The sequence below is a fragment of the Rhinatrema bivittatum genome, chromosome 3, assembly GCF_901001135.1.
Source record: "Rhinatrema bivittatum chromosome 3, aRhiBiv1.1, whole genome shotgun sequence".
Classification (NCBI taxonomy): domain Eukaryota; kingdom Metazoa; phylum Chordata; class Amphibia; order Gymnophiona; family Rhinatrematidae; genus Rhinatrema; species Rhinatrema bivittatum.
In genome coordinates, this window is record NC_042617.1 from 102,958,756 (window position 1) to 102,980,999 (window position 22,244).

The following is a 22,244-nucleotide window of genomic DNA, read 5'->3' on the forward strand; positions in this document are numbered from 1 at the left end:
GCCCCCCCAAGCTGGCCAAAAGTCCCTGGGGGTCCAGCGGGGGTCCGGGAGCGATCTCCTACGCTCCTGCCGTCGGGGGACAAAAAACCAAAATGGCGCCGGTGCTACATTTGCCCTGTCATATGACAGGTCAAACGTAGCGCCGGCGCCATTTCTACAACCACGGAGGTCCGAGAGTAAAAGATCACACCGGGACCCTTCCTCTGGACCCCAGGTAATTTAAGGCATTTTGGGGGGGTTCGGGAGGGTGGAGGATTTATTTTAAAGGGTCGGGGTGGGTTTTAGGGATGTTTTAGGTTGCCGGTTTTCGATTTACACGATATTTAAAAAACCCAAACTGCGACGATCCGATTCCCTCCCCCTCCCAGCTGAAATCGATCGTTAAGACGATTGATCACACGATTCACATCTCTACCGTTCAGTACTACAAGCCATACTGTTTTCAAAGATCGACTATTGCAACGCGCTTCTCCTCGGCCTTCCATCCTCCTCAACCAAACCACTACAGATGCTTCAAAATGCCGCAGCCAGGATCCTTACAAACTCTCGTCGTAAGGACCATATCACACCAATCCTTAAAAACTTACACTGGTTACCCATCAACTATAGAATACTGTTCAAGACCCTGTCCATCATCCACAAAACCATCTATCATCGAGCTACACTCCAACTCAAAATACCACTCGAACTCCACACTTCCACAAGACCAATCAGATCGGCATACAAAGGATCTCTCCAGCCTCCCCCTAATAAATCCACTAGTCACACCTCCATTCAGAAACGAGCCTTGTCCACTGCTGGACCTTATCAATGGAATCTTCTTCCCCCAGAACTGCGCCAGGAACAATGCCCTTTCTCCTTCAAAAAGAAACTGAAAACTTGGCTGTTCATTCAAGCCTCCCTTGATGGGTCACTCCACAACTAGCATAGACTCTCACCCCTCATTTTCACAGTTCCCCCCCCCCCCTCCCCTTCTCCTGGATCGTTCCTGCCACAGTTCGATTTACATAGCAGGCCATTGTCTAAGCTTGTATCTTACATCAATTCTTACGTACGTTTCTCTTGTTAAAATTATGTTAAACTAATATCTTTCACTCTTAATTCTCCCATACTGTAAATCCCTGTTCATTGTAACTTTATCTTCTATTTAATTGGTTACCCCTGGTTACGCTGTAAACTGGTACGATAAGACCTTCGTCTTGAGCATCGGTATATCAAAAGAATTTAAATAAGTAAATAAATAAATAGCAGATGTGTCCCAGAGATAGCCCCGAGGAACAGGGGACCTTGCAGGATAGAACCCAAGAGATGCAGAGCCAGCCCAAGGAGCGGGATAGGTCAGGAGAGCGAGTCCCCGGTGCGTGCACTGGCCCCCAAGGAGCAGGTACCAGACAGGCTTCCCAGTCAAGGCACGAAGCGTAGTCTCAGGAACAGGAAGCAATAGTCGAAAATGTACGGAACCTGTTGCCAAGTCGGCTAACTATATTTTTATTTTTATTTAGGTCTTTTTTATACCGACACTCATGATACCAATCATATCGTATCGGTTTACAATAAACAGTGGTGCAATAACATTAAAATTAACAACTTCGTGAACAATAGGCTAGGAGAGAGGGAGAGAGTGAAAAGTTACAATAAACAGGGGTACTTGAACTGGGAGGAGGAAATGCCAGAGTAGTGGCTAGCATAGAAATAGGTAGTATTTAGTCTCAGAAATAAATAATATACAGATATATACATAAGGCTATAATAGACTCTAGTATTCAGGACTGAATGAGTTTAAATACCCTGGTCTGATGATGTCATCAACGGGAGACGCCCCTGAGGTTCCCACCAAGGAGGCTAGAAAGGAGGGCCCAGTGGCGCACGTGTGCTCCTAGGAAGGCCCGAAGTTGAGGAAGATGGCGGCGGCGTCCGAGCCACCAAGAGGAGTCCCGGGAAATGCAACAGTGAAAGCTGGCCTGAGCCGCGAGCAGCCCCGGGGAGAGCAGGAGAGCAGTGCAGGAGATAAGCACTCGAGGTTGCAGCCATCTGTGACTGACGTTCAAAACAGTACCCCCCTCTTAAAGCCCCTCCCCGAGGGTTTCGGTTTGTTAGGATGCTTGGCATGGAACTGTCAAATGAGATCCTTGTCCAGGATATTGGCCATGGGCTCCCAGCTGTTTTCTTCAGGCCCAAAGTCCTCCCACAACATGAGGTATTCCCATCTTCTGCCATGTTTCCTGATGTCCAGGACGTCTCAGACGTGATAGGTGACATCAGCCTTGGAGGATAGCAGTAAGGGATCTGGTAACACCAACTTCTACTCGCGTTCCAATGCTGTTACCGCAGAGTTTGATAGATGTGATGCCAGAGTGGGAATCCAACAGATATATCACATCAACAAGATTATGTTTTTCATATAAAAAAGGAAGGATCAATCTCATAGCGGATCATAATTGTCCAGATTACACTCGTTTCAACTTGAGTCCTAATCAAATTGAGCCCCTGAGGCAGCCGTTTGTTAACGGCGAAACTCGGCCAGAGTCGGGCTTTTAAAATACATACGTCTCCACTTCAATAAACTTTTGAAAAAGACTGTGGCATCTAATCTTGGTTTTCTTCCTGACGGCTTCTTAGACCGCCTACCTTCGTGTTTTCTGGTAGGCCATAGTACAGGCAGAGGCCAGCCTGCTATTGACGACGATGTTCTTTTGGTGAAAGTCTACTTTTACCCATCTGCATGGGTTCCTCCTCCGCTGGAGTCAGCAGTGGGTTTGGTCTAGGAGAAGACAAACGTCTGACTCGAGATGGTCCTGGGACAGCCTTCCGGGATGCTCTGGACTCCAGAGCGCGTTCCTGTAGTCGACAGTCGATGCGCCCAGTAAGGTCAATCAGAGAGTCCAAGGAAGAGGGCAATGCATGGGCCGCCAACTCATCCTTAATCCGAGGATTCAGCCCTTCAAGAAATATGGAATGTAAGTAGTCAATGTCCCAATATAATTCCGACACAAGGGTGCGGAATTCAATGACATAGTCCATTAAAGGGCGAGAGCCTTGCTGAAGATGCAGAAGGGATGACCCGGACATGGCTCGTCAACCTGGGTCTTCAAAGACTGATCGAAACAGGGCCAGAAACCCTGGGAGGTCCCGAAGGACTGGGTCTGCTCGCTCCCAGAGAGGCGACACCCAGTCCAAGGCCTTACCATCCAAAAAGGGACAGGATGTATGTGGTCTTGGTGATCACATCCGGGAAGTAAGCAGGTTGCAGGCAGAAATGCATATTGCATTGGTTTAGGAACCCCCGACACATGAGAGGGTTTCAAGACAAACTTGGAGGTGCCGGCAAGGGCACAATCAGCCGAGGAGCCGGCAAAGGGGTAGAGGTATTGAGCTTGTTAGACATGATAGTGGCAGCCACAGAAGCATCTAGACGAGAGCTCAGGTTGTCGATGGCAGCAGCCAGATACTCTAAGAAATGTTGCTGTTTGCTGATCTTTTGCGCCACGCCAGGGATGGCCTGGAGGGCCAAGACCTCTGCCGAGTCCCTGGACTTGGCTCTGGAGTCCAGAGCATCCCGGAAGGCTGTCCCAGGACCATCCCAAGTCAGACGTTTGTCTTCTCCTAGATCAAACCCACTGCTGACTCCAGCAGAGGAGGAACCCATGCAGATGGGAAAAAGTAGACTTTCACCAAAAGAACATTGTCATTGACAGCAGGCTGGCCTCTGCCTGTACTATGGCCTACCAGGCCATGCTATTGCCTCATGTCCGGTCTGTCCGGGAAACTTCCAGGCCTAGGATCTGATGGAGGACTTCTCCTAGGTCTAACCTCGCCATCTCCTCCACTGACCATCCCTGGACTTGGCAATCTGCTATGATTTGTCGGTATGTGGGCCCTGGGCCTGAGGTGCAAGTTGACACTACCTGTGGGAAGGACCCCCACAGGTCTGCACCATTGGGAGGCGAGGTCAGAGACAGCGGAGAGCTCTGGATGAGGCAATAGAGAGATCCCGTGGCACTAGGAGGGGGCCCCAAGAGAGTAGACTGGAGGCAATGCCTGGGCAGGGACCCTGAGGGAAGGGATACCAGACAGACCACAGAGCAGGGGGCGTGAGGCTTGACCAAGCAGAAAGTACTCCGGAGGGCAACCCTGAAGGGAGGAGTTGCATAGTGTAGGATGATGATGAAATGCCGTAGGCCAGCCCACAGGAGAGGGAAGCCCGAGCAGAGCCTCTAGTGATGACGTAGCACCACCCTGAGGAGCGGGGAAGTGGAGGCAGTCCCTATGTTGTTCGTAGGCACAATCCCGAGGAGCGGGGAAATGCACAAGTCCCAGGGAAACTGGAGAGCGTTACCCCGAGGAGCAGGGAAGCTCTGGCAATCACTGTAGTATGAAGACGCGGTCCTGAGGAGCGGGAGGCATGGACAATCTCATTCAAGGTGGAGGCACAACCCAGAGGAGCGGGGGAGTCCCCTAGTAGAACTCACGAATAGTAGATGTGTCCCAGAGATAGCCCCCGAGGAACAGGGGACCTTGCAGGATAGAAACCAAGAGATGGGGAGCCAGCCCGAGGAGCAGGGTAGGCCAGGAGAACGAGTCCCTGGTGCGTGTACTGGCCCCTGAGGAGTGGGTACCAGACAGGGTTCACAGTCAAGGCACGAAGCGTAGTCTCAGGAACAGGAAGCAATAATCGAAGACGTACGGAACTTGTTGCCAAGGCGGCTAGCTGAGGGTGAAGGTGGAGTTTAAATACCCCGGTCTGATGATGTCATCAACTGGAGATGCCCCCGAGGTTCCCGCTGAGGAGGTTAGAAAGGAGGTCCCGCACCTAAGAAGGCCCAAAGTTGAGGAAGATAGCAGCGGCATCCGGGCCGCCATGAGGAGTCCCGGGGAATACAGCAGTGAAAGATGGTCTGAGCCACGAACAGCCCCATGGAGGGCAGGAGAGCAGTGCAGGAGGTAAGCACACACAGTCACAGCCATCTGCGACTGATGGTCATAACACTTTGCAGTTGCTCCTTTCAGTGGTTTCCTAACCATTTTACTCATTTTATCATGACCTAGGTTTATGTTTACTCAGCCACAGTAATGTTTACTCAGCCACAGTAACTTCTTCCCCCCTCCCCCCTCCATTAGTTAATTTCCCTCCTATTTAGCTTGATATCCCTTTAATCCAATTGTTCTTTTTTCCTAGTTATGTTCTCCAAGTTGCTCACATCCTTGTTCAATGTAAGACATATTTGTCATTATTTGCTACTTGTTGTAATGTAAACTGGAATGATAAGTAACCCTGTTACTTGAACTTCGGTATAAAAAAAGTTATAAATAAATAAATAAATAAATAAATCATAGTCATATTTTTTAAAGTTAAATGCTGTTGCAGTACATTTCATTTTTGTGTTCCCTACAATTATTAAGTCAATTTGATAATGTTGTGATTATTATTGCCAAGTGGTTTCAACACTTATCTCTCACAGCAAATCCTGTGTTCCACTAAGGACATATGGGGGAAATTTAAAAACCGGCGTGTGCAAATCCCAGGAGATATGCGTGTGGTCGGGCCGCTCTAAAAATGCGCTTGGCATGCATACAGCCCGGCTAAGCGCGAATTTATTTATTTATTTATTTATTTATTTATTGTTTTTATATACCGATGTTCCTGTATAATATACATATCACACCGGTGTACAAGGAACTAAAACTGTCGCCTCAGGGGCGGAATACATTGAAACATAATAACAATAAATAACTTAAGCAGATACATAAAAAGTCGTAATATAACTGAGATATAGTATCTCAGTTATATTTCGACTCTCCTGGTACAAGCAAAAGTGCCAGATTTTTTAAAAGGGGAAGGCCAGGGAAGGGGTCTGGGTGGGGGTGGGGCAGGGCTTGGCCAGGACAGCGCCATTAGGGTTTGTCCTGGTAAAGAACGCGCCGGCAGCTGGCCGGCGCATGCCGCATGGAACTCCCTTTTGCACAAGAGAGCAGGTAAGTTCAAAAACAAAAAAAATAGGGTAGTTAGGTCTGGTTTAGGGGTGGGTGAGGAGAGGGGAAAAGGGAGGAAGGATAGGTAGGGGGATAGGGAATTTCCCTCTCGGTCTGCTCCTTTACTGGAGCGGACTGGAAGGGAACTGAGGATGGCCCAATTGCTTCGCCATATGCTGTTAAAGAAAATACCTCCTCTTGCATGCATGTGCGCACAGGTATCAGATTTTATAACTCGTGCATGTTTTAAAATCGGCGCTTCCTTTTAAATTTTACTTCTAAGTCTAAAATAGTTCCCCTCTTGTTGGTTCTTGTACCAGCTGCTTTCATCTAGGAACTTTACTTCTCTAGAATGTCCTGACATCACATTCACCCAGTCAATACTGGGGTAATTGAAATCACCCATTATTATCACTGTGCTGCTGATTTTGTTAGCTTTCCTAATTTCTTTTAGCCTTTCATTGTCTGTTAGTTCATTTCAGCCAGTGGATGGTAATACATCCCCAGTACTATTTTATTGCCTTTTTCACCTGGAATTTCTATCCATAAAGATTCAACATTGCATTTTGTTTCCTGTAGAATTTCTATCCTGTTTGACTCAATGCTCTCTCTTTAACATATAGTGTTACCCCTCCACTATTTTTTTTTTTTAATTTTTCTATACCGGTGTTCGTGTATCAAATACATATCACATCGGTTTACATTGAAACAATGGATGCAAAATAGCATTACATAGAACAGGGGTTACGCGGAACTGGGATCCATGCAGATAAATAACTGGGGTTAAATACAAACTGCTAATATGATATTCGAGTATAGCACCAACAATAAATTGAATTAAGAATTAACAATAGATATTAAATTAAAGTTAGCAATAAATATGAAATTAAAACTAAATATGAAATAAAGAACAAATAAGTAGTTAAGCTGAAGAGCGTACATTGAACTGTGATCCAGATCAGGGTGACAAATCTCAAAGTTATGACAGCAGAGTGTGGGGGGGGGAGAACGAACAAAATGGGGAACCTGGGTGAGAAGGGGGGGGCGGGATTTTTACTAGTGTCCTGTTATGAGAAATGAGAATGATTGTCCAAAATGGGAGAGAAGAAGAGAAGAACGAATATCCATAAAGGAGTGAAGCTCTTGGAGTAGCCAACATGTTTCAGTCTAATTTAATCCATCCTATCATTACAGTGACCCATTGGTTATCCTCCTTCCACCAGGTCTCTGAAATGCCAATTATATCTACTTCTTCATCCAGTATTATGTATTCTTAACTCTCCAACCTTATTTTTTAGACTTCTAACATTTGTATAGAGACATTTCAAAGTATGTTTCTTGTTTGTAATAACAACCTGCTCATCAGTTGACAGGGGTAATTTGAAATCTTTCTGCACTTTACTTAAAACACCTGGTCCACTGGGATACCCTATATTCCCTGTTCTCCTAGTATCCTTCAAAGATTCATCATTCCTAACCATGCGCTTCTGAGCAACTGTCAGCTTTCCCCCATTATCTAGTTTAAAAGCTGTGCTATCTCCTTTCTAAAGGTTAGTGCCAGCAGCCATGGAACAGGAAACTTGCCATGAAAACCCAAGTATATGCTGCAAGCTTGATATTATCCTAATAAATAATAAAAGTACATAAATATCTTATGTACTATATATTTTTTAAAATACGTAAAGAAAATTAATATAAACTATTCTTGTTATAGTTCTGGAAAAAGTAATGCTTTGAGGGATTTTTTCCTTCTTGGGTCATCATCTACCATGAATATGATTCATGTCATTATAATATACACTACAGTACATCTGGTTTTGTATCCAATTTATCTCAGAGTTTCAGGCAAACATTATACAGTAAACAACACCCCATTGTTCAGCAACTCACCATCCAGAATACTCAACCAGCATCTTGCATGGCTTTTTTGGTTTGTTTACTGCATGACTGCATGGAGGCAGGGACATCCACAGTGCAGGGAGTGTGTGTGCGTACACACAGACCTTTTCAGCCCCGCAGCACCGCACAGCGCTGGGTGAAGGGAGCTCACCAGGCTTGCTGCCGCAGAAGGAAGCACTGAGGAGGGGGGAAGGGAATTGATTAACCAGCATTGTCTACTTCCCCATGCATGCAAAATAATAGAGCTTTTACTTATTATCTTTCTGGAGACTGCTCGTTACAATGAAGTCAATCCTTAGAAATGCATGCATGTCCTTGTTACTACTGGAAGATACTAATGACATAGTTAAACAGAGTAAATAGTAGAAATTATTCTACTAGGTAACAAGAAGCTAAAGGCAGTCTAATTAGACAAGTACACCTCTTTGGTTCCACAGATATCATTCAAGGGCTTTTATTTACATACTTAGAATAATACAATTTCCAAAGTGCAGTGATAACTGCCTGATTGTATTAACAAATTGAGACATTCATGTTATAAAGAAATGCCATACAGCCATCTAATGGAAGGATAAGCAATTGAATTCTGAATTAAACTGAGGATGTCTGAAATTGTTTTATACCTAAGGGATCTTCCTGATACTTATATAGTGGCTCAACCTTTCACAGTGAGAGGAGATTACTAAAATGAGATTAGTGAGGACATGCGACAAAGCCTACTCATGTAGGGCCCCCTCATTTTCTTGTTGGTTCTTTTTAGGTGTTTTTATGAAGGTTTTATGCTTTTACAAATTGTGGGGGGATTCTTTTACCACTGGTTATCTTAAGTTTTACTTCAGAAATGCTGTTCCAGTCTAATTTTATGTTGTCATAAATTTCTTGTATCTTTTAAATGGTTTAAGTTTTGTACTGTTTTAGCTGTTTTCTTTGCTCGAGCATTAGCAGGGACTTCATTGGTTAGAAGTTGGGGCTAGTTGACAGCTGGAGTTTGTTCTTTTGACAATTGATAAGTATGAGTCTTTATTGTTATAAGGGTTTGTTGTGGTCAGATGTGTTTTTGTATGGATTGTGATTGGTATGTTATGTGTGTCTTGTATTTTTTTCCCCTATTTTATTCTATGTTATGTTTATTTAATATGGTCTTTTATGTTATATGTTTTTATTAAATTGTTAACTGCTATAAGCATTGTTTCTTTGGATTAGTGGATATTAAGTATGTTTAAATAAATAAATAAAAATAAAAAATATATTATACCCCATTTAGGACAAGATTTTACTTGGAAAGGCAGGCTATAAATCTGAAACAGTAGGTCAAAGTGTCTGTGTACTGTGTGCATGTGTGTGAATGGATCTGTGCCTGGGTGTGTATTTGTTTTGTGCAAGTACTTTCAAAGGCAGCAACTCCTTGTTCCATTATTGCAGTACCCAGGGGAGAAGAAGGCAAGGGTGGGGGTTACTCTCTTTTTTTTTATGTTTTTGTACTTCACTTACCACTTTGAAATATTGCAAATAATACTGTAAATTTATTTAAATATAAATAAATAAAATAAATTAGAAAGTCTAAGCCAGAAAGAACAAATCATCAATTGCCAGAAAAAAATTGAAATATAACCTAAAAGATACTGCTAATTGCTGGATAAATGTCAGTCTCTACCAACATGTTATGCCCCTCACTTCTGCTGTCATTGGAACAGCAAGTCAGAAAGATACTAAAGCCAAGTAGACAGTGATGGCATAATGATTTTTTCATGACAAAATACCTCTCTTCATTTCATGCTAATTTCATTTCTTTCTTAAGCACCATTAATTTCCTATCCCTCTCAACCAAGTGTCACCTATACAACATTCTGTATGATAACATGTGCTTACATGACTATTTCTGGCCTCAGCATGTGCACTCAGCAGAACACAATATTCTAATCCTAGTCACACCTGTCTCAGATCTTGGACTGTTACTCTGAGTATCTAGTGAAATGTAATTTCCAGGATCTTGTCATGACCAGTATGAATGGTTGCAGATCTCTAAAGATCTCTGTCAGCAAAATGGAGCAGTATGGTATTATGGAGGTATAGTGACATCACAACAGAGGGAAATGTCTTTGAGCTCAGAGGGAGGGGCAGGATCCTTTTCTTGCCCCTAGCCCCTGAGAGTATTAGAGCCGTGGGTGGCTCTATCATCAGGCAGGATAAGGCAGTTGCCTTAAGCACCAACATTTTATAGGCAGCAAAAGGTGCCCCCACAAAACTGTCTTGCAGCAGCCACCTCAACTTGCCAGGAGACAAGCATTTAATGTTATGTGGATATGGTTCCCACTTCCTGTGAGACACAAGAAGAGAACCACTGTGATGCAGATAGATAATGTGGAAACTGGGGTCCCACCTCCTGCAGGCCAGAAGAGAAGCCTTGTGACAGCACAAAGACATGACACGTCCATGGGGTTTCCACCCTCTAAGGGTCAGAAGAGAAGCCTCATAGCAGCCCAAAGATATGAAGTACACACAGGGTTTCCACCCACTATGGATGACACTGTGCCAGTGGGGTTTCCACACCCTATTGACAGGAAGAAAAGAAAGATCCAGTGAGAGAGAGGAAGGGAAATGAAGAGGGATGATTGAGAAAAGGGGCAAAGAATGGAAATGTATTTGTGAGAAAGAAGGAGGTGAGTGCATAAGAACAGAGGGGTAGGGTGAGTGTGTGAGAAGGAAGAAGGTGAATGAAAAGTGAGGGGTGAATGGGAGGAAGAGGGAGGGATGAGGGAGAAGAGAGGGATCAATGAGTGAGGAGTGAAGGGATGAGAGGAAGAGGGGGGAAGAAAAACATGGTGAGAAGGGAGAGAAGCAGGTGTGAGTGAGGAAGGAGGGGTGAGTGAGGGAAGTGAAGAGATGGGGAGAAGGGTGAATGAGAGGGGAAAGGAGGGAATGGGTGAGGGGGAGGGGTGAGATGAGGGGATGAATGAGCGAAGAGAAAAGGGAAGGAGAAGGGATAGAAGGATGTTGAGTGAAAAGGGAAGGGAGGAAAGGGTGGGTGGTGGATGAGTGACAAAAGAGGGAAAGGGCTGAGTGAGAAAAGAGGAAAGGTGAATGAGAGGGGAGTAAAGGAAAGGGAGTGTGAGTGAGGAGACAAGCTGAGTGAGAGAAAAGTGAAGAGAGAGAGCAAGAATGAATAGGGTTGTGTGAGTGGGAGAAAGTACAGGGCTGCCTAGGGTGCTGTAGTTTTGGGGGTGGCACAGCATTGATAGGACTGTGACAATTGTACCTCCTTGTTCTTTCCACTTGCATGGGCCCAGACGTTGTTGCATGGCTCTCCCCCAGGTGGGAAAATTGGAGGCCAATTGCTGCAGCTGTAAGTAGGAGCAGCACTGACCTGTGTGGTCAGAAGAGAGGAACAGGAGCAGCATTAGCCCACATTCCAGGAAGAAAAAGGAGTTCCATCGACTGTGTGGGCTGAAGATAGAGGTTGCTGCTACTTGTGTGTTCCGGAGGAGGAAAAGTGGCAGTGAGTGTGTATGTGACCAAACATCTGAGAGAGAGAGAGAAGCCATGGGATGTTTATTATACTGTAATTGAGTTTACTCATGGCTTTCTGAGGACCAAGCCCACACCAAACACACTTTACAACCATTTGTGCTCCAAGGGTCTTTTTTGTAGGATTTTCTGGTTGACCCCACAGCAATGCATATAAAAATAATATACATGTTGTCTTACTTTTACCCCAGGAAACTATGCTTTGAAGATACATTTCCATGTAAAATTTGTTATTATAAATGCTTTGGGGTAGATTTTAAAAATTTGCGCGATCGCGTACTTTTGTTTGCGCACCAGGTGCTCCGGCTGGATTTACGCGCACAGGGCATTTAAAATCCGCCCCTTTATTTTTAATTGTGTGGGTGGTGGGGGGGGGAGGCACAAGGCTTTAAGGTTCACCTAGAGTGCCTAATACTCCTGTACTGGCTCACTGAGAATATACCATGCACAGACGCTCACTATTCACCCATCTACCACTTCTCCAGGAGGTATATGCTGGGGAAAAGGTGAGAGGCAGGTCCTAGGTTTCCTGGGAGTATGGCAGGGTTGTCAGCTTCCAGGAAATATCACTGATAACCTATCTGCCATGCCTCTGGGAATTCTGACCCCTGATTTCCGCATTCTGTAGCATTTAAAATCATTGAAAGGGCCAGACTACAGAGAGAAGCCCCTCCCCCGCCATTTGACCCTCATGATGAATTGTTGTGGCCATGTAAATTTTCAAGTGCTAAAATGGGGTCACATTGGTTAGAAGTTTGGGAATCCCTGGTCTGGAGGATTTAAAAAAAAAAAAAGCATCTTGTCTCTACCACTTGATGTAAACCATAACCTGTTAATATCTTTTTGTAATCTTTATTTTTATGGACTGATCCTGCATCAATTTTTAGTAAATTTACTTTTGCTTGTACAGCCAAAATTTGGTCTGGGTATGTGCTTTATTGAAGAGTGGGTATGCTGCTGATAGAGGGGCTAATGTAATAAAACCTGTGCCGATTTTTCATACCACGTGTATTTAAAAAAATGTGGCCCCACTTGATCCTATAAACTAATAATATGCAACTCTAACTGGTGCTAAAAATCTGTGGTAAGTCCAAACACTGTGCCAAAACGGGCACTAAAGCTGAGATGCAAAAAAAAACATGAGAAAAGGGCATTAAAAACTGGCATTAGTTTAGAAAATGCTGCAGTATTCTCTATTGGTTGATAGAAATGACCTGGGCAGGCCTGTGGTGTGATTAGTGGTTCATAGATGTCCATCTGGGGTGAAAATCTCTAGCCCAACAATGCAGGGCCTGTCACAGGTACCACAAACTGTGCCTCATTGGGCCAGAGAATTCCACACTGCCTTAGGAAACTCTGGCCCAAGGATGGCAGACCTGCGATAAAATGGAGTCACAGCAAAGGAAGAATTAGACCAGTCCGTCTTTAAAAATGTATCTTTATTAAAATCACATTTGAAATCAAAACATATTAAACTTATTAAAAGCATATTAAAATTGGAACATATCATAGATGTAAAAATAAATTAAAAAAATTTAAAGCACACTAAAATCAGAAAATATACATTTTAAAAACACATTAAACATAATAAAAAAAAAACAGGTACATGGCTACATTGTGTATTTTGCTTTTTTAAATCAAATTTAAATTTGGGGCATTTAAAAAAGGTATTTCCCATCCTTTTGTCTTTGTGTTCTTGAGTGAAATTTTAGTGCATCTGATTGCTGGTCTGTGATTGCCTGTCATTTTGTTCACTTGTGTGTTTAGAAGGTGTGAGTGGAGAAGTGGATAAGAATGAATGATGGGCTAGTGGTGACAAGAGAGGAGTAGTGTTCTGACAGGGAGGGAAGATGGGGCAGAAAGAGAGTGGCATGCATGAGGTGGAGGGCACAGTTATAGGAAGGAAGAAAAGAAAGCGGGTGGAGGAGTCAGAGGGAGGGGGAAGAGGGCAGATAGTAGAGATACTGTTTAGGGAAATAGAGACCCACACCAGTAATCATCTGTGAGTGATGAGTAGGCGGGAACCAGCAGCCAACAGCTGGAGAAGAAGTAGCATCAATGTGATGTGCACTTCACGGAGGAAAAGAAGGACCTTTTGGTGCAGCAGAAGACCTGGGAAAGCATCATCAAGGATGTCAGTAGCCTGTCAGTGATGACCAGGACAGTGGATTAGCTGAAGCATCCCTGGTGGGACATCAAGGAGGCTGTCAAGCCCAAGCTGGAACAGATCAAGAGTCCTGAGTGCTGGACGGGAGGAGGCCCACTATGCAAAGTGCAGCTGATGATGGTGGAGGACTTGTCTGGGGACCCTTCAGCTGGACTCTTTTGCTAGTGTCCATAATAGAAGCACGGATGCAGATGGTGCAGAAGAAGCAGGTGAATATAGCGGGAAATGTATCTCTAGGATGAAGCGGGCTGGCTGAGGAGGGTCAGAAGAATGTAGTACTTGGCTTTGATATGTCTTTTTTTACATGGTTTTTCAAGGTGATCATGAGCTGATGGAAACAAAGGAGTCTGCCTCAGAGGGGTCTTGCAGCTGGAACCAGCATCTTCTGTTGGAAATACAACAATCCATTAAGTAGCTGTGTGCAAGGCACCAAAATTAATCATGCTGACAACGTCTTGTTACCCATCCCATAGAGATTACATGTATAGCAGAGTAGCAGGCAATTTTGGCACCATGAGTTAACATTTTAACTTCTTAGTTTATATTTTAGCATCCCAGAGATCATACTTGTATAATGGGGTAGCATTCACTTTCAGCATCCTTCAGCGGCAGACAGCATGTGCTACTCCACTTCTGGTACCCACCTAAGAGAGATCACATTAATGTAACTGTTCAACCAACACTTTTGGTACTCAGCCCCAGAGAGCGTGCATGTATTGCAGGATAGTATGTATCTTTGACAACTCCACCAGTGTATACTAGTCCACTTTCAGTACCCACCCCAGTGCCACAGTTTTACTTTTTAGCTAAAGCTTTTGTAACCCCTTTTTTGGAGGATTGTTTCTCCTTAGGGCACATAACTAATTTATATCTTCAGGGGCTGCTCCGGCTAGCAATTCCATCCCATGTGTGACCCTCAATCCTTGGGGGGATTTTTTTTTTTTGTAAATATCTTTATTGAGGCATGAACATACATACAATGCAAAAAACCAACAAGCAGTACAACAACAAATGGACACCTCCACATTTTAGAGGGGCAGATTTTATAATCTGCGCGTGCGGGGTACATTTGTGCATGCTACTCGGCGCGAACAAATGTACACCCAATTTTATAACATGCGTGCGCAGCCGCGCACATGTTATAAAATCTGGGGTCGGCACGAGCAAAGGGGTGCACACTTGTGCACCTTGCACGCGCCGAGCCCTAAGGGAGCCCCGATGGCTTTCCCCGTTCCCTCCGAGTCCGCTTCGAAATCGGAGCGGCCTCGGAGGGAACTTTCCTTCCACTCCCCCCCACCTTCCCCTCCCTTCCCCTATCTAACCCACCCCCCAGCCCTACCTAAATCCCCCCTACCTTTATTTCAGGATTTATGCCTGCCGCTGTGCCGGAGGCCTCAGGACTGCCCCCGGACTTCCCCCGGACCGGCGCCCAGCCCACGGCCCCGCTCCCTTCTCGCCCCTTTTTCAAAGCCCCGGGACATGCGCGTGTCCCGGGGCTTGTGCGCGTCGACGAGCCTATGCAAAATAGTAGTAATATATAGACCCCATTCTATATATGTCTAATATACAGTAATTGGAAGGACAAAATGTAGCATAAGCAGAAAACAGGAAACTTATAACACTTATATAACATATGCCTTGGAATTAACTAGTGTTACATTATTTTTTATTATACCAACCCCCCCCCCCCCAAAGGTTAAGTAGAGTGGGAGTCGAGAAATAACCGTAACTGTTCTGGTTCTCTAAATATATATTTCAAATTGTTATATGATATAGTACAATAGCATGGAAATCGTAATGTATACTTAGCTCCCCTTGCCTGGGTTTCTTCCCTCATTTCTAGAATTTTTTTCCTTTTAATTTGAGTAATCTTTGAGATGTCTGGAAAAAATTTTATCGGATACCCATAAAATTTTGAGGATTGATTACAGAAGAATGTTTTTAAAATTAAGTCTCTTTCAGCAGATGTTGCTAGTTGAACAAACAATGTCGCTTTCTCTTCAACTACTAATTCGTAAGACTTTTCCAGAATAGATGTCAAATCAAACGTGGTTTCTTCTTTCTCTTTCTGTTCTTCAGGATTTCTTACTCTAATAGATTGAGGAAAATAGTAGATTTTTTCAATCTTTGATAACTCTTGTTTCGAGAATTTTAATATATTGAGAAGATAACTTCTAAAAATTTCTCGATGTGCAAGCAACCACATCTTAGGAAAATTAAGAATCCTAATATTATTTTTTCTTATATGATTTTCAAGATTTTCTATCTTCACCATTTGAAATACTCTCTGACTTTATCAAGTTTACTTGAATTTTTTCCACTTCAATTATTTTCTTTTCCATTCCCCCCACTGAAGATTCAATTTTCCCCGATTCTTCCTTCCATAACTTGATTCTTAGTAATTCTTTCTTTTATCATCGTTATTAAAGATACTATCACTTTTTCCATAGAAGAAATTGCCTTCAAAATTTCTTCCAAAGTCGAGTTAGAAGACATAGATTTAGGAACTTCCCAAATCATGCGTATATCTCCCTCTCCCCCCTCTTCCTTCAGGGGGTCAGCTCCCACCACAGCTCGATGCAGCACTTCACTGGGCAGGCCCCTGGAGCCAGATGATCCAAGGCTCACCGAGGGCAATGCATTACAATCACTCCCTCTTTGAGGCCCTACCTCTAGCGAAGATGATGATTTTTTTTTCCAGCAGAGCAGATGTAATCAGTTCAAATTCTCTCCCCTCAAATGGGGGAGCTGGAACAGTTGGCACGCCGGGGCTCAACGATGTTTCTGTGGCCAAGAGACTCAGCGTCTGCTCACTGCTGACTCCACCAGCAGCCCCTCCCTCTGGCATCGACAGCACTAGTCCGGCAAACGCTTCCTCAATCCGGGGTTGCCGCGACGACAAAACAGGAGTAGAGGTAATTTCTTTAATCTTTGCTATACATTTTGTATGCGGCATAATACCACGCGAAAAAGGATAAATTCAGGCAATATCAAGCAAAGAGAGCAGATCACCTCGGGAGCTCAGCGTTTGCCGTTAATTCCTCGACCACTATCTTGTCCCCCAATATGCTGGCTGTTTTAAAGTTTTGTATAGACAAATCTCTAAATTCCAATGTTTTTAATCTTTCTTCATGGCCATTGAGTAAAGATTTTTGAGTACACACTTGTTCTTTAATAGAGTCCACAGATATTGGAAAAATCATCTAATCTTTTTCTGACAGTCATTTCTAACAACATAATAGTCTTCCATACATCTTTGAGGCCTATATTAGCAGGATGCTGCAAAATAAGCTGCATAGATGCAATAGACTGATTTCTCTCTAGCACCTGGATTTATTCCTTGCATCTTCAGATAAGTACTTGGTGGATCAAAGTCTAAAGCTTCCTGCAAGCCTGGAGCAGGTGGGGGAATGTGATTCTCAAGGCGAAGAGTTGTTTCAGCCTCTAGCAAGCCAGACGATGCTCCTTCAATGCCTGAAGTTAAGGCCATCCCTGAGTGATCTTGTCCTAAGGAACCTTCCAAAAACTGAGGAAGTTTGTAGCTGGGGAGGACAAGAAGAAAAAGTTAACTTCTAAACTTGACCTCCTTTTAGTACCCATTGGCACCTTCTCAATGACATCAGTCCCGCACAGGGGGAGGAGAGACGGACAGCCATAGTTGTTCCAGGGACACAGGCAGGCAGCAGCGACCCAGAGAGAAATCTTTCGGGCCCAACCATTACCACGGGCTGCCTCTTTTTGGGCACTCACCAGCACCTCTCGATGATGTCAGCCCCACATGGGGGAAGGAAGCCGAGCAGCCAAGGATGTTCCAGGGACACAGGCAGGCAGCAGAGAGCCAGAGAGAAGTCCTTTGGGCCCCAAGCATATACATTTTTATTTACAATAAATTTTGGGGTGAGAGACAAGAACTACAGAGTGAAAAAAAGAGGGTGAAGCAAAAAGGACCCTGGGTAGCTAAGGAAGAGAGATATTATGAGGAAGAAGAGCTGACATGGTAGCAACTGGGCTAGCATGCCAAGCCCTGAGTAGCTTACATTGCTGACTTGATTTCAAGTAGCTGCTCCTGCCCAGTACCCAACCACTCCAGACTGGCCTATGTCCCCCTAGGTTCCCCTTGAATGCTGGCCAGCATCCAACTCCGATGGAGGGTGGCCCTCTGATGGAGGGTGGCCTATGTAACCCCAATATTTAAAAAAGGCTCCAGGGGTGATCCGGGTAACTATAGACCAGTGTGCCTGACTTCAGTGCTGGGAAAAATAGTGGAAACTATTCTCAAGATCAAAATCGTAGAGCATATAGAAAGACATGATTTAATGGAAAACAGTCAACATGGATTTACCCAAGAGAAGTCTTGCCTAACAAATCTGCTTCACTTTTTTGAAGGGGTTAATAAACATGTGGATAAAGGTGAACTGGTAGATATAGTGCATTTGGATTTTCAGACAAAGTCCCTCATGCGAGGCTTCTACGAAAACTAGAAAGTCATGGGATAGGAGGCGATGTCCTTTCATGGATTACAAACTGGTTAAAAGACAGGAAACAGAGAGTAGGATTAAATGGTCAATTTTCTCAGTGGAAAAGGGTAAACAGTGGAGTTCCTCAGGGATCTGTACTTGAACCGGTGCTTTTCAATATATATATAAATGATCTGGAAAGGAATACGACGAGTGAGGTTATCAAATTTGCGGATGATACAAAATTATTCAGAGAAGTTAAATCACAAGCAGACTGTGATACATTACAGGAGGACCTTGCAAGACTGGAAGATTGGGCATCGAAATGGCAGAAGAAATTTAATGTGGACAAGTGCAAGGTGTTGCATATAGGGAAAAATAACCCTTGCTGTAGTTACACAATGTTAGGTTCCAAATTAGGAGCTAACACCCAGGAAATAGATCTAGGCATCATAGTGGATAATATGATAAAATCATCGGCTCAGTGCGCTGCAGCAGTCAAAAAAGCAAACAGAATGTTAGGAATTATTAGGAAGGGAATGGTTAATAAAATGGAAAATGTCAAAATGCCTCTATATCGCTCCATGGTGAGATCGCACCTTGAATACTGTGTAGAATTCTGGTCGCCGCATCTCAAAAAAGATATAGTTGCGATGGAGAAGGTACAGAGAAGGGCAACCAAAATGATAAAGGGGATGGAACAGCTCCCCTTTGAGGAAAGGCTGAAGAGGTTAGGGCTGTTCAGCTTGGAGAAGAGACGGCTGAGGGGGGATATGATAGAGGTCTTTAAGATCATGGGAGGTCTTGAATGAGTAGATGTGACTCGGTTATTTACACTTTCGAATAATAGAAGGACTAGGGGGCATTCCATGAAGTTAGCAAGTAGCACATTTAAGACTAATTGGAGAAAATTCTTTTTCACTCAACGCACAATAAAGCTCTGGAATTTGTTGCCAGAGGATGTGGTTAGTGCAGTTAGTGTAGCTGGGTTCAAAAAAGGTTTGGATAAGTTCTTGGAGGAGAAGTCCATTAACGGCTATTAATCAAGTTTACTTAGGGGCGGATTTTCAGAGCCCTGCTCGCGTAAATCCGCCCAAAACCGGGCGGATTTACGCGAGCAGGGCCCTGCGCGCCGGGAAGCCTATTTTACATAGGCCTCCCGGCGCGCGCAGAGCCCCGGGACTCGCGTAAGTCCCGGGGTTCTCGGAGGGGGGCGTGTCGGGGGCGTGTCGGGGGCGGGCCCGGTCGTCGCGGCGTTCCGGTGGCGTGTCGGCAGCGTTTTGGGGGCGGGTACGGGGGCGTGGCTACGGCCCGGGGGCATGGCCGCGCCCTCCGTACCCGCCCCCAGGTCGCGGCCCGGCGCGCAGCAGGCCCGCTGGCGCGCGGGGATTTACGTCTCCCTCCGGGAGGCGTAAATCCCCCGACAAAGGTAAGGGGGGGTGTAGACAGGGCCGGGTGGGTGGGTTAGGTAGGGGAAGGGAGGGTAAGGTGAGGGGAGGGCAAAGGAAAGTTCCCTCCGAGGCCGCTCCGATTTCGGAGCGGCCTTGGAGGGAACGGGGGGAGGCAGCGCGGCTCGGCGCGCGCAGGCTATACAAAATCGATAGCCTTGCGCGCGCCGATCCAGGATTTTAGTGGATACGCGCAGCTCCGCGCGTATCTACTAAAATCCAGCGTACTTTTGCTTGAGTCTGATGCGCAAGCAAAAGTAGGCTGATCGCGCTTCTTTTAAAATCTACCCCTTAGGGAATAGCCACTGCTATTAATTGCATCAGTAGCATGGGAACTTCTTATTGTTTGGGTAATTGCCAGGTTCTTGTGGCTTGGTTTGGCCTTTGTTGGAAACAGGATGCTGGGCTTGATGGACCCTTGGTCTGACCCAGCATGGCAATTTCTTATGTTCTTATGCTTCAGAGCTTCAAACATGGTTTCAGATCTGGGTACAGCTGAAGGAGCTTGAGTTCCTCCCCGAGACTCAGTTTCAACTGTTGCAGGCTATTCCAGATCAAATGCAGCCTATTGGTGCGATCTGTTGAAGGGACCGTGCTCCAAAGCACATGAGGATCCTCTTCTTCAGTTCACGGGGGCAAAAATGAGGGGAATCATACATGGGGGAGAAGGGATGGCAGGAGAATGCCCACTAGCTCCTGTGTGGCCTTTGGGGATGGAGGCTCCTGGATGGTTGTAATCACTGGTAGTGATAATGGTAGTGAAAGACCCTGGTTGGTGGTGATTACCAATGAAGGTGATGACTCTTGGCCGGTGATGACCATCACTTGTGTTGGTAGAGTTGGTGACAGCCCCTGGCTGGCGATGACAATCACCAAAAATGGTCCATCAAAAATGAGTTCTCCCAGAGGGGTGATCTATATCCGAGGATGATGAGGAGGAAGAAAAGCTGCTGATATCTGAAAAGAGAAAGATGAAAGCCACTGTGAGAAAACGTTGGGATGAGCTATCAGAATGGTTGCCACTTTATCTAGGGAGTATTGTAAATGCCTCAGTAGAATGGTCCAAGCACCAGAAACAACTTTTCGTGGCGTGTGCCTTATATCGTTTCTCTTCAGCTAGTAGGGGAGTTAACAATCACAGCTTGCATCTATATCCAGCATCTCCTACCCAAAAATAAAGGTGATAAAAACAACTTTTAACAAATAGTGACTCCATTTGTGCCCCCCCAACACACACACACACACATACAAAAAGCTGACAGATATATATGCAGAGAACGAGCACTGTGCACTGGCAACCACCCTTTCTATCACAATTAGTGCACCCTCACTAAAGAGAAGACCGATTATATATGCAGAAAGTGAGCACTTGCGATCACCCTTTGTACCACAATTTGTGCCCCCAAAGTGAAGACTGATATGTATATGTAGCGTGTGAGCCCAGTGCACTGGTGACCACTTTTGTGCTGCAATTTGTGCCCCCTACCCCATAAAGAGCTAATTGCTATGTTTGCATAGAGCTAGCATTGCGTGCACATTGGTGTACAGCCTTTGTGCCACAATGTTTACCCCTGCCCAGGTAGCTCACAACTATATATGCAGCAAGCTCTCTACATGATAATAGGTCGCTGCCTCAAAGAGCTGACAGACAACTGTAATATTTTAGACTTACCCAGAAGCCAGCCTTTGTCATATTTCACTGGGCAACAATGAAAGTGTTATAGACTTAAAAAGGTCCTACTCTGTAGTATCTTGATGTGCTGAACACGAATATGACCATGAAAAGTTTTTATTGGCTCTCGTTTTGAAGATATTTAATATAGTTGACTTTCTATGTTTAGTCATGTAAATTTATCCAGTAGGACTGTAAATAAGCCTAGAATAAGAACATAAGAAAATGCCATACTGGGTCAGACCAAGGGTCCATCAAGCCCAGCATCCTGTTTCCAACAGTGGCCAATCCAGGCCATAAGAACCTGGCAAGTACCCAAGTAGAATGATGTAATATTGCATCATATTGCATAATACCATCATGCACACATCATCCAGAGTTTATTACATCATTTTCTGATGCAATGCAGTTCTACTGCCATGCTGCTGCTGAGTAAGCTGACGTCAGCAGTGTACTATATGAAGCCCAGTCAGAAAGGGTGAGCATTTGAAATATTCATGCTGGCTGACTATTGCTGGACACTCCGCAGAGATGCTCCCGAACAGGTGTACAAGAGACAAGCAAAGAAATCTAAGACATAGTCTATGACTTCATTTTTCAAACGGTATTAACCGTAGGTCTCCTACTATTGACATACAGTTCAAGATGTAATTATATTATTGCATATTACAAAAAAACTAGAGCCAATTTTGCATTTTCACAGTCACATGTTTAGCACATGGAAATGTATAAGAATTGACTAATTTCATTTCCGTAACATGACTTTTGTGAAAATTTGTTGCCCAGTGTTTCCCTTCTGTGAAATTATGCCCAAATGCTGACATTAAACAGCTATATGAGTCATAGCAGGTCCTGAGAAAGTTTGAAACAACACTCAGGATTTTCAGGTGTGCATCTGTAAAAGGGGGCTACATATAAAAAGATATTTAATTACCTGTGAGAGGGTGCCTGAAGGTGTCTCTGCTTGGGCTGGTTGTGATATTTTGGGAGAGGCAGCTGAGTTAAGATTTCAGAAATTGCCCAGAGAACTATTCCTTGTTCCTTTTAATCATTATTTTAGGGGCCTAGGATCTATAGGAGGCCGGAGGCTGCTAGCAGCATAAGGC

At 44.6% G+C, this 22,244-nt stretch overlaps 1 protein-coding gene and 1 long non-coding RNA gene across 3 annotated transcripts in view; one reads left to right on the forward strand and one right to left on the reverse strand.

Moving 5' to 3' along the window:
- The window catches only part of LOC115086980, a 56,515-nt gene that overhangs the window by 30,945 nt on the left and 3,326 nt on the right, over positions 1-22,244 (forward strand). The window lies entirely within an intron of this gene.
- On the reverse strand, positions 12,989-21,193 carry LOC115086981. Its single transcript, XR_003855379.1, has 3 exons — positions 20,253-21,193; positions 14,129-14,205; positions 12,989-13,946 (listed from the first exon to the last, which is right to left on the reverse strand). It is a non-coding gene; the product is annotated as an uncharacterized LOC115086981 (long non-coding RNA).